Source organism: Eschrichtius robustus, chromosome 5 (genome assembly GCF_028021215.1).
Source record: "Eschrichtius robustus isolate mEscRob2 chromosome 5, mEscRob2.pri, whole genome shotgun sequence".
Lineage (NCBI taxonomy): Eukaryota > Metazoa > Chordata > Mammalia > Artiodactyla > Eschrichtiidae > Eschrichtius > Eschrichtius robustus.
This window is the reverse complement of record NC_090828.1, coordinates 54288043-54300678: the sequence shown is the minus strand read 5'-3', so window position 1 is coordinate 54300678 and position 12636 is coordinate 54288043. Positions and strand designations below refer to the sequence as shown.

Below are 12636 nucleotides of genomic sequence, written 5' to 3'. Positions count from 1 at the left end.
CTGGACACCCTATGCCAAACAACTAGCAAGACAGGAACACAGCCCCACCCATTAGCAGAGAGGCTGCCTAAATTCATAATAAGGTCACAGACACCCCAAAACATACCACCGGACGTGGTCCTGCCCACCAGAAAGACAAGATCCAGCCTCATCCACCAGAACACAGGCACCAGTCCCCTCCACCAGGAAGCCTACACAATCCACTGAACCAACCTCATGCACTGGGGGCAGACACCAAAAACAATGGAAACTACGAACCTGCAGCCTGTGAAGAGGAGACCCCAAACACAGTAAGTTAAGCAAAATGAGAAGACAGAGAAACACACAGCAGATGAAGGAGCAAGGTAAAAACCCACCAGAGCAAACAAATGAAGAGGAAATAGGCAGTCTACCTGAAAAAGAATTCAGAGTAATGATAGTCAAGATGATCCAAAATCTTGGAAATAGAATGGAGAAAATACAAGAAACGTTTAACAAGGACCTAGAAGAACTAAAGAGCAAACAAACAATGGTGAACAACACAATGAATGAAATTAAAAATTCTCTAGAAGGAATCAATAGCAGAATAACTGAGGCAGAAGTACAGATAAGTGACCTGGAAGATAAAATAGTGGAAATAACTACTGCAGAGCAGAGTAAAGAAAAAAGAATGAAAAGAATTGGGGACAGTCTCAGAGACCTCTGGGACAATATTAAATGCACCACACCAACACTTGAATTATAAGGGGTCCCAGAAGAAGAAAAGAAAAAGAAAGGGACTGAGAAAATATTTGAAGAGTTATCATTGAAAACTTCCCTAATATGGGAAAGGAAATAGTTAATCAAGTCTAGGAAGCGCAGAGAGTCCCATAGAGGATAAATCCAAGGAGAAACATGCCAAGACACATATTAATCAAACTATCAAAAATTAAATACAAAGACAAAATATTAAAAGCAGCAAGGGAAAAACAACAAAGAACATAGAAGGGAATCCCCATGAGGTTAACAGCTGATCTTTCAGCAGAAACTCTGCAAGCCAGAAGGAAGTGGCAGCACATATTGAAAGTGATGAAAGAGAAAAACCTACAACCAAGATTACTCCACCCAGCAAGGATCTGATTCAGATTCGACAGAGAAATTAAAACCTTTACAGACAAGCAAAAGCTCAGAGAATTCAGCACCACCAAACCAGCTCTACAACAAATGCTAAAGGAACTTCTCTAGGCAGGAAACACAAGAGAAGGAAAAGACCTACAATAACAAACCCAAAACAATTAAGAAATGGTAATAGGAACATACATATTGATAATTACCTTAAATGTAAATGGATTAAATGCTCCAACCGAAAGACATAGACTGGCTGAATGGATACAAAAACAAGACCCGTATATATGTTGTCTACAAGAGACCCACATACAGACTGAAAGTGAGAGGATGGAAAACGATATTCCATGCAAATGGAAATCAAAAGAAAGCTGGAGTAGCAATTCTCATATCAGACAAAATAGACTTTAAAATAAAGACTATTACAAGAGACAAAGAAGGACACTACATAATGATCAAGGGATCAATCCAAGAAGAAGACAAAACAATTGTAAATATTTATGCACCCAACATAGGAGCACCTCAAAACATAAGGCAAATGCTAACATCCATAAAAGGGGAAATCGACAGTAACACAATCATAGTAGGGTACTTTAACATCCCACTTTCACCAATAGACAGATCATCCAAAATGAAAATAAATAAGGAAACACAAGCTTTAAATGATACATTAAACAAGATGGACTGAATTGATATTTATAGGACATTCCATCCAAAAACAACAGAATACACTTTCTTCTCAAGTGCTCATGGAACATTCTCCAGCATAGATCATATCTTGGGTCACAAATCAAGCCTTGGTCAATTTAAGAAAATTGAAATCTTGTCAAGTATCTTTTCCGACCACAACGCTATGACACTAGATATCAATTACAGGAACAAATCTGTGAAAAATACAAACACATAGAGGCTAAACAATACACTACTTAATAACCAAGAGATCACTGAAGAAATCAAAGAGGAAATCAAAAATACCTAGAAACAAATGACAATGAAAACACGACGACCCAAAACCTATGGGATGCAGCAAAAGCAGTTCTAAGAGGGAAGTTTATAGCAATACAGTCCTACCTCAAGAAACAAGAAACACCTCAAATAAACAACCTAACCTTACACCTAAAGCAATTAGAGAAAGAAGAACAAAAAACCCCCAAAGTTAGCAGAAGGAAAGATATCATAAAGATCAGATCAGAAATAAATGAAAAAGAAATGAAGGAAACAATAGCAAAGATCAATAAAACTAAAAGCTGATTCTTTGAGAAGATAAACAAAATTGAAAACCCATTAGCCAGACTCATCAAAAAAAAGGGAAAAGACTCAAATCAATAGAATTAGAAATGAAAAAGGAGAAGTAACCACTGTCACTGCAGAAATACAAAGGATCATGAGAGATTACTACAAGCAACTATATGCCAATACAATGGACAACCTGGAAGAAATGGACAAATTCTTAGAAAAGCACAACCTTCCAAGATTGAACCAGGAAGAAATAGAAAATATAAACAGACCAATCACAAGCACTGAAATTCAGACTGTGATTAAAAATCTTCCAACAAACAAAAGCCCAGGACCAGATGGCTTCACAGGCGAATTCTAGCAAACATTTAGAGAAGAGCTAACACCTATCCTTCTCAAACTCTTCCAAAATATAGCAGAGGGAGAAACCCTCCCAAACTCATTCTACAAGACCACCATCACACTGATACCAAAACCAGACAAAGATGTCAGAAAGAAAGAAAACTACAGGCCAATATCACTGGTGAACATAGATGCAAAAATCCTCAACAAAATACTAGCAAACAGAATCCGACAGCACATTAAAAGGATCATACACCATGATTAAGTGGGGTTTATCCCAGTAATTCAAAGATTCTTCAATATACACAAATCAATCAATGTGATACACCATATTAACAAATTGAAGGAGAAACACCATACGATCATCTCAATAGATGCAGAAAAAGCTTTTGACAAAATTCAACACCCATTTATGATAAAAACCCTTCAGAAAGTAGGCATAGAGGGAACTTACCTCAACATAATAAAGGCCATATATGACAAACCCACAGCCAACACCGTTCTCAATGGTGAAAAACTGAAACCATTTCCAATAAGATCAGGAACAAGACAAGGTTGCCCACTCTCACCACTAGTATTCAACATAGTTTTGGAAGTTTTAGCCACACCAATCAGTGAAGAAAAAGAAATAAAAGGAATGTAAATCGGAAAAGAAGAAGTAATGCTGTCACTGTTTGCAGATGACATGATACTATACATAGAGAATCCTAACGACTCTACAAGAAAACTACTAGAGCTAATCAATGAATTTGGTAAAGTAGCAGGATACAAAATTAATGCACAGAAATCTCTTGCATTCCTATACACTAATGATGAAAAATCTGAAAGAGAAATTAAGGAAACACTCCCATTTACCATTGCAACAAAAAGAATAAAACACCTAGGAATAACCCTACCTAAGGAGACAAAAGACCTGTATGCAGAAAACTATAAGACACTGATGAAAGAAATTAAAGATGATACAAACAGATGGAGAGATATACCGTGTTCTTGGATTGGAATAATCAACATTGCGTAAAGGACTATACTACCCAAAGCAATCTACAGATTCAATGCAATCCCTATCAAACTACCAATGGTATTTTTCACAGAACTAGGACAAAAAATTGCACAATTTGTATGGAAACACAAAAGACCCCGAATAGCCAAAGCAATCTTGAGAACGAAAAATGGAGCTGGAGGAATCAGGCTTCCTGACTTCAGACTATAGTACAAAGCTACAGTAATCAAGACAGTTTGGTACTGGCAGAAAAACAGAAATATAGATCAATGGAACAGGATAGAAAGCCCAGAGATAAACCCACACACACATGGTCACCTTATTTTTGATAAAGGAGGCAAGAATCTACAGTGGAGAAAAGATAGCCTCTTCAATAAGAGGTGCTGGGAAAGCTGGACAGCTATATGAAAAAGAATGAAATTAGAACACTCTGTAACACCATACACAAAAATAAACTCAAAATGGATTAAAGACCTAAATGTAAGACCAGACAGTATCAAACTCTTAGAGGAAAACATAGGCAGAACACTCTATGACATAAATCACAGCACGATCCTTTTTGACCCAGCTCCTAGAGAAATGGAAATAAAAACAAATATAAACAAATGGGACCTAATGAAACTTAAAAGCTTTTGCACAGCAAAGGAAACCATAAACAAGATGAAAAGACAACCCTCCGAATGGGAGAAAATATTTGCAAATGAAGCAACTGATAAAGGATTAATCTCCAAAATTTACAAGCAGCCCATGCAGCTCAATATCAAAAAAACAAACAACCCAATACAAAAATGGGCAGAAGACCTAAATAGACATTTCTCCTAAGAAGATATACAGATTGCCAACAAACACATGAAAGGATGCTCAACATCACTAATCATTAGAGAAATGCAAATCAAAACTACAATGAGGTATCACCTCACACCAGTCAGAATGGCCATCATCAAAAAATCTAGCAACAATAAATGCTGGAGAGGGTGTGGAGAAAAGGGAACCCTCTTGCACTGTTGGTGGGAATGTAAATTGACACAGCCACTATGGAAGCAGTATGGAGGTTCCCTAAAAAACTAAAAATAGAACTACCGTACGACCCAGCAATCCCACTACTGGGCATATACCCTGAGAAAACCATAATTCAAAAAGAGTCATGTACCACAATGTTCATTGCAGCTCTATTTACAATAGGCAGGACATGGGAACAACCTAAGTGTCCATCGACAGATGCATGGGTAAAGAAGATGTGGCACATATATACAATGGAATATTACTCAGCCATAAAAAGAAACGAAATTGAGTTATTTGTAGTGAGGTGGATGGACCTAGAGTCTGTCATACAGAGTGAAGTAAGTCAGAAAGAGAAAAACAAATACCGTATGCTAACACATATATATGGAATCTAAAAAAAAAAAAAAAAGGTTATGAATTACCTAAGAGCAGGACAGGAATAAAAGGTACAGACGTAGAGAATGGACTTGAGGACATGGGGAGCAGGAATGGTGAGCTGGGACGAAGTGAGAGAGTGTCAGGGACTTATATACACTACCAAATGTAGAACAGACAGGTAGTGGGAAGGAGCTGCATAGCACAGGGAGATCAGCTTGGTGCTTTGTGACCACCTAGAGGGGTGGGATAGGGAGGGTGGGAGGGAGACGCAAGAGGGAGGGGTATGGGGATATATGTATATGTATAGCTGATTCACTTTGTTATACAGCAGAAACTAACACACCATTGTAAAGCAAGTATACTCCAGTAAAGATGTTAATATATATATATATATATGTAAACTATGCTTTCATCAATTCCCTCACCTCAACCTTGCTGTTTTCACTTTTAAAACCTGCTTTTTAATATCACTTCACCAAAACTGATTGCTTCAAAGGACGTTTTTGCAAGTGGAAAATGAGTGGGAATAAACTGCACTTTTTGCACAGGTTAGTTTGGGCTTTGATCCCTCTATCACCTTTTCCCAGATTTTGCTGCTGCTGTTGCTGCTGGGGAACATTTCTCCTCACCTCGGGATGCCCAAAAGTCAGGGGGAGATACAAGCAGAAATTGGGCCAAAATGCATTGCACCCTGAAAGAAAATGCTTAATTTCTCTAAAACTCAAGGACTCACTGAGGAAAAAAAAGATTGAAAATATAATGAGTAGGTATTTCAACACAAAGGGTGGTATAATGTTCCCATTACATTGCTGTTCTCGTGGAACAGAGCCAACCCTCTGTCGTTTGTACCAAGGATTTGGCAATATTACGTAAAATACTTCCTATATGTATTTCTGTTTCAAAGCATAGGATATAACCTTGTATATGTCATAATAAATTGAGTCATAATAGGTCTCCACCTTATCTGAAAATAAGGCTTTTTATATCAGTTAATGTATATATATTTATCAAACTCCCTGTACTAAAATTAAACACACATGTACAAACATGCATACCCCAAAGATCTAACAGTCACGACTCTCATTATGGAAATTCCACACATCCATATATTCTCCCATAAGCATGCAATTAACCTTCTTCCATAAATTTCATTTTGATGGTAAAATCCAAGTTGTATTCATCTACAGTTATGAAACCAAAAATATGTGAAGGGCAACTCACCACTATGGTCATAAAGAAAACTATTATTTCAGCCAACTGCCTCTGTAACATAATAGGTGCCTTACTATGTCAGTGGATTATGTCATAATCCAGCACAATAAAACCTCAATTGAGGACCAGGTGACAGTTGAAATGATTGCCGTAGTCTTGACCCTAAGAAATAGACCTTTGAAGGTCTACTTAGGTTATAACTTTGAGGCTTTCTTTATGTACCAAAACACAAACAAACAAAACATCTCATTCTTAGAAAGGAGAGTACGCCAAAGTCACAGAAAATCTGCATGGAGAAGCATTTACAGAATGAGATCAAATGTGCATACAGTCTACAATATATCCTGCAGCAGGAGTTTCTTCCAATGCCGTTATTATGTATGTTTGCTTTAGTGAGTACTGAAATAAAAAACTTCACATACTATAAAAATCTATTAGGCAGAGACAATGTCGATTGTAGAACTCCCAAAGATTTCTTTAAAGAAATTAAAATGAGTGGCATTTCAGATTTTCCACTAAACTCAGATTTCTCTTTTTATTGCTTTTCCAGGTTTGTTGCGCCTTATACGGAGTAACTTTCCCTCTTACCAGTCACCAACCAGCAGCTCCTCCACCCCTTCCCTCACTATTTCCATTTTTATCAGTCTGCCATGTGAGAAAAACAAGAAGTGAAGTGTGGGAGAAAGGTGAATAGTTTATGTGACTGATAAAGGGTTGTGCTTCTGAAAAGGCCACACAACATAATAATAGAGATAACATTTTTATAGTGCATATACCAGGCACTACCCTAAGCACATTACATATGCATACACACATATAAGTATATAACATATCCATACATACTCATTTATATATATAAAATTATATATTTATATCATTTTTATCATATATCATTTATATGTTAATATTATATATTAAGTATATACTCATTTCTGTATATTAAATGAGTATATGTACAAGTACCAATGAACAAGGTACTATTACTAGCCCCATTTTATAGATGACAAACTGAGGCACCAAGAGGTTAAGCCCAATTTCATACAGTTTGTACGAGGAGGAGTCAGGATTCAAACACAGGCAATCTGACTACTTAATTCTGCTTTTTACTACTATGCCATGGTAACCAAACTGAATATCTGAAAATACCTCAGTTACATACACACATTCTCTAGCTGTAGATAGAAACATTTTACCATCAACCTAAGAGATTTAAAATGTTGGATCTCCTTTGCATCTGGGAATTCGTTAAAACTTTCATTTGAGCTTAATGTAGTATTGATGCTGAGATAACTAAAATATATAAGATTTTTTTAATGCTCTATAAGAATATATTTATCTAAAAATAACCTTCCCCAAATAATAGTATTATTTAATTCAGTAAACACTTATGGGGGACCAACTGTACAAGGCACAGTGCTGACAGTTACAGGGAGTATGAACTGAGTCAGACAGAATTTATTTTACTTACTAAGAGAAGATAAGAAAATAAAAAGTACCATTTGGTTAGATTCTAATCTATGCCAGGTACTGTGCTAAGTGATTTGTGTCCCTTATTTTATTAAATTATAACACAATTCTATGAGGTTTGTATTATTATTCCCATTTTACAGTTGAGAAAGGTAAGGCTTGCAGAGATTAAGATCACAATATATGGTAGGGTCTTGGTCCAAACTCCTGTTTGTTTGACTCTAAAGCCCATGTAATCATTCCAAAAAGTAGGCTATTTATAAAGTTGTTACGTGAAAAAGATTCTATCATCAAATACATATAGAAAATGTTGGTTTCATGGAAGTTTGAAATGGTTTTTTTCCTGCAAAACCTCTTGGAGCTTTTAATTTAGTAATGGGTACTGTGAATGTCTAGGCAGATATAATTTCTACCCTCAATTTGAGAATGAATCAATTCTTTTATTTTCATAGAGGTCTGGGATAACCATGATACTATGGCATGTCCTTCAGGCTGGTGTCTTATACACATTAAAAGCACCAATTCAGGAGAAAGCAGATGACTTTCAGGTCCACCACTTTCTTGTTGTATGACCTTAGACAAGTGATTTTACTTCTATATACCTCTATTTTCTTTTCTATAAATTGGGGAAAATACGAGGACCTGCATTATAGGACTGGTAGGAGAAATAACTGAGATTTTTCTATACAAAGTACTTAACCCTGTGCCTGACACCTAGCAAGTGTTCATTAAGTTTCTGTTACTGTAGTTATGAACTATTCCTACCCCTGTGACACTATGCCATATCCCTGGACAGCATAAATAGTTAAATCCATTAATACTTATAAAAGGCAGGATATGTCAGTGGTCATATATTATCAACAAAATTTTAAGGAAGTTCAAGAGAGAAAGAAATTAGATCTAGTTAGGAGCTGGATTCATAAATATTTCCATAGGTGAACTATCTCTTAAGACAAGACTGAGGAATGGTTAGTATTTTGAGAGGTGGGTATGGGAGAATGGTGAAGGGAACTGCATAAGCAAAAAGCATAGAGATACGGAATGTCTTAAAATTTAAAACTTGTTCAGGCACTCAGGAGTTCTTAGTGTTTCTGGATCAGAAGGTAAACAATAAAGAGAAAAGCAGAACATCTCTGTGACCTCGGAGTAAGCAAAGGTTTCTTAAATGGGAAACAAAAAGTGCTAATCATAAAAGAAAAAAATGAGAAATATACTCTATTAAGAATACGAGACGGGAATAAAGACACAGACCTACTAGAGAATGGACTTGAGGATATGGGGAGGGGGTGGGGTGAGATGTGACAGGGTAAGAGAGTGTCATGGACATATATACACTACCAAATGTAAAATAGATAACTAGTGGGAAGCAGCCGCATAGCACAGGGAGATCAGCTCGGTGCTTTTTGACCACCTAGAGGGGTGGGATGGGGAGGGTGGGAGGGAGGGAGATGCAAGAGGGAAGAGAAATGGGAACATATTGTATATGTATAACTGATTCACTTTGTTATAAAGCAGAAGCTAACACACCATTGTAAGGCAATTATACTTCAATAAAGATGTTTTAAAAAAAAAAAAATACCTAAAAAAAAAAAAAAAAAAAAAAAGAATACGAATGTAAGGATAAGACATGATCAAGGGAATGAAAAGGCCATCCAGAGAGTATGAGATGATATTCACAATATATGTATTTTGACAAAGGACATGAATCTAGGATAAAGAACTCCTACAGATCGGTAAGACAAAGACAACACAGTAGGAAAATTGGGCAAAAGACTTGAATGGACACTTCACAAAAGTAGATACTAAAATGGTCTGTAAACATGTGAAAAAGCACCTAACTTCATTGGTCATTAGGGATATGCATTAAACTAAGATATTGCTACATACCCACAAGAATGGTTACAATGAAGAAAGACAGAGATTACCAAGTGCTAACAAGGATATGGAGCAACCAGAGCTCTTATCTGAAGTGTAAATTGTTATAACTACGTTGAAAAACGATTTAGCAATGTCTACTAAAACTGAATATACACTTACTCTATGACCCAGCAATTCTACTTCCAAGTATATAGCTAACAGAAATGATCTGTATGAGAAAGTTCATAGCAATACTATACATAATAGCCCCAAATTGAAAATTGGCCAATTAACTAATCAACAATAGAAAGAATAATTCTGGTATCTTCACACAACTTGACATTCACATAGTGGAATATAGCAATAAGAAAAAATGGTATATGGTGACGTGAAACAACGAATAAACCTTGTAATGTTGAGAAAAATAACTAAAATAAAGGAACATACATCAACATGCTGTATGATACCATTTATTTAAAGTACACAATCAGGCAAAACTAATCTATGCTGTTAGTTAAGATTATGGCGATTTTTGTAGGAAGGGTAGGATGAGGTTAGGGTGCAGTGACTGGAAGGGAGCACGAAAGGGACTTCTAGGATATTAGAAATGTTCTTTTATTAGATCTTAGTGCTAGTTTCACAGGTGTGTATGTTTGTATACATTCATTCAACTGTACATTTATGTGCACTTTTCTGTATGTTACATTTCAATAGAAATTTTTAAAAGTGATATATTTAATGTTATTAACTTTAGTAAACTACTTTGACACATAGAGGCAAAATTCCCCAACAAGAAGAACATCTTGAAATACTCTCAAGTTTGCGTAATTTTAAGATAAATATGTTTTCTTAAGTTCTTTTTTCTACTGCCAGCTTGATTTTGCTCAAAATGATATGTGAGAAAATAAAAGTTCCCTTTAATGCTGATATTTCCTTGCTGCATTTCATAAGTGGCTAGAGGAGACTGACATAGAATCCAGGGCTGCCAAAGAGAAAAAAGTATATCTAGAACTCTGAGTCTGTAAAATCTTAACAATTGGCAGTTTTGTGCCTGAATCTCCCTTGGGGCAGTTCAGGGTTCCCTCCAAAGTGCTCCAACAGCAGCAGCATTCTGGCAGAATGTTGACTTTAAAAATAAATTCTTCTGAGTACCACCCTGAAGTTTATAAGCAGTAATGAAGCGCTACATCAAAAACAGCAGTGAAGCCACGTCATGATTTAAGCCGCAATGTCCTTTGGGTTAGTGGTAATATGCCAGCTTTTACACAAATTGATGAATCTTTCACTAAGATGCAATGAATGACTTTTTGGATGTGTAGCAATAGAATACATATAGCCCAGTGGTGGTTCATTTATATGTGAATATTTTGTCCATGCACTGTTTCTTATATTTAAATGTTGAAAAAATGGGTAAGATTTATTTACTATAGAGTACAAAATACAGTTTGATTAAACATGTGACATACTTCATTAGCTGCAATCCTTTTTTAAAGCAGCATTGAAAAATCTGAGAATTTCAGAATTTAAGTAAAGAAGATAATTGGTTCACAAAAAAGTCTTAAGAACCAATTGTCTTCTTTAAGCTGAATTTAAATAATTTTTTCTCTGTTACAGTTTTCTTCACTTGTAACCCAGTATTATTAAGCATGACTGTGAAAAGAAGGAAACTCAAAGAAGAGAAAACAGAGTTCTGACAAATGCTTTGTCAAGTTTTTTGAAATAGTTTTTAATACACCTAACTTATCAAAAGGGAATGTCATGTGCTTAGTTCCTAAATTACTAAGTCTTTAGAGAAGCCAAAATTATCTCCAGACAGGGCTTTACTAAAATTGTCTGAGGTCGAGACTGGATTGGGAGGTCAGGAGCCTGACGAAATTTTCTGGCAAAAAGACGTAGGGAGATGGTCCTGAGCTACATTTGCCCAGTGACTCCTGTCTATGGCGTCAAGATGCTTTCTTGAAATCTGACGCCTCTTTTGGTTTCAGAGGAACTCTTTGCTCTCCCTTTACAGCATGCTAGGGACATAATGGCAGTATGACTTATTTTAGAAACCTTCCTAAAACTACAGACTTTCCTAGGAAAGACAACTATGTTTCTCAAACTGCTGAATATTTCTAGAGGAACTATAGTTCATAAAATTTTAGCAGTAAACATAATTTAGGAATTCACCCTTCATCTTATATGAGAAAAAATGGGGTTAGGAGAACTTAATCCAGCATGATACCTGACTGATGGTAGGAATCAAATTTAGAGCTCATTGCCCAGAGACACTATTTCAAATACTTGTCTGTACAATCAAAGATGTACAAGAATCATATATTGAAGTCTTTATCTTCTTTAAAAATTTAAGTAGATTAGTATTTAGTCTGTTTTCTTTTTGTATATAGACTGAAATTTAGAAGTACTCATTTTTAAATGAGATTTTAATTTTAACGGTTTTATTAATATGAATACTGGAAGAAATTAAATGAAAGAGAAAATCTAATGTGGCCAAGAGCCAACATTCTTTCCCTTTTAAAGAGCAGCAGCTGATTGATTACAACACCTAATTTTAAATAATTATTTTAGTATTCCCAATGGGGAGAAAAAGAGAGAACCAAAATTCATTCAAACTATGCTTTTAACCATACTGTTTGGATCAATATAACTAATTCAAATAGCTTCACAGGAGGAGGTACACACATTTCTGTTGGTGGCTTTCATACCAAAGTTCTATCAGAAGTGCAACAAAAATGCTATCTGAAAAGACACATTTTTCCAAGCAATGGCAACTGACCTTCTACTGGAACAGATCGAAGAAGCAGGGCCTTACGGGGACAGCTCACAGGAAGGGCCAGACTGCAGGGGCTGCATACGACTCAGGAGGTCAGCACACCCAGCTGCTGCTATAAATTCTAGCTCCGGGACACCAAATGTTTTGCCCCCTAGTTTCAGAGAATTTCAGTTTTGCATTCAGTGTCTAGGCTGTTTACATTTAAGAACCAAAGATGGGGAAAGAAAAGAAGAATACTGGTTTACTTAACGGTCCTTTTAAAAAGATATTTTTCTCCCAGAAACTC

At 36.0% G+C, this 12636-nt stretch overlaps 1 protein-coding gene across 5 annotated transcripts in view; it reads right to left on the bottom strand.

The window, feature by feature from the left end:
* Positions 1 to 12636, bottom strand: part of ZNF385B (zinc finger protein 385B) — a 317444-nt gene that overhangs the window by 86056 nt on the left and 218752 nt on the right. Inside the window, exon 1 of one of the 5 annotated variants that reach the window (XM_068543882.1) lies at positions 12354 to 12480. The exons of the other annotated variants lie outside the window; for them this stretch is intronic. The gene's annotated coding sequence lies outside the window, so the exon portion shown is untranslated. Of the gene's footprint in view, positions 1 to 12353; positions 12481 to 12636 lie in introns of those variants that run through there. 5 annotated transcript variants of the gene reach the window in all.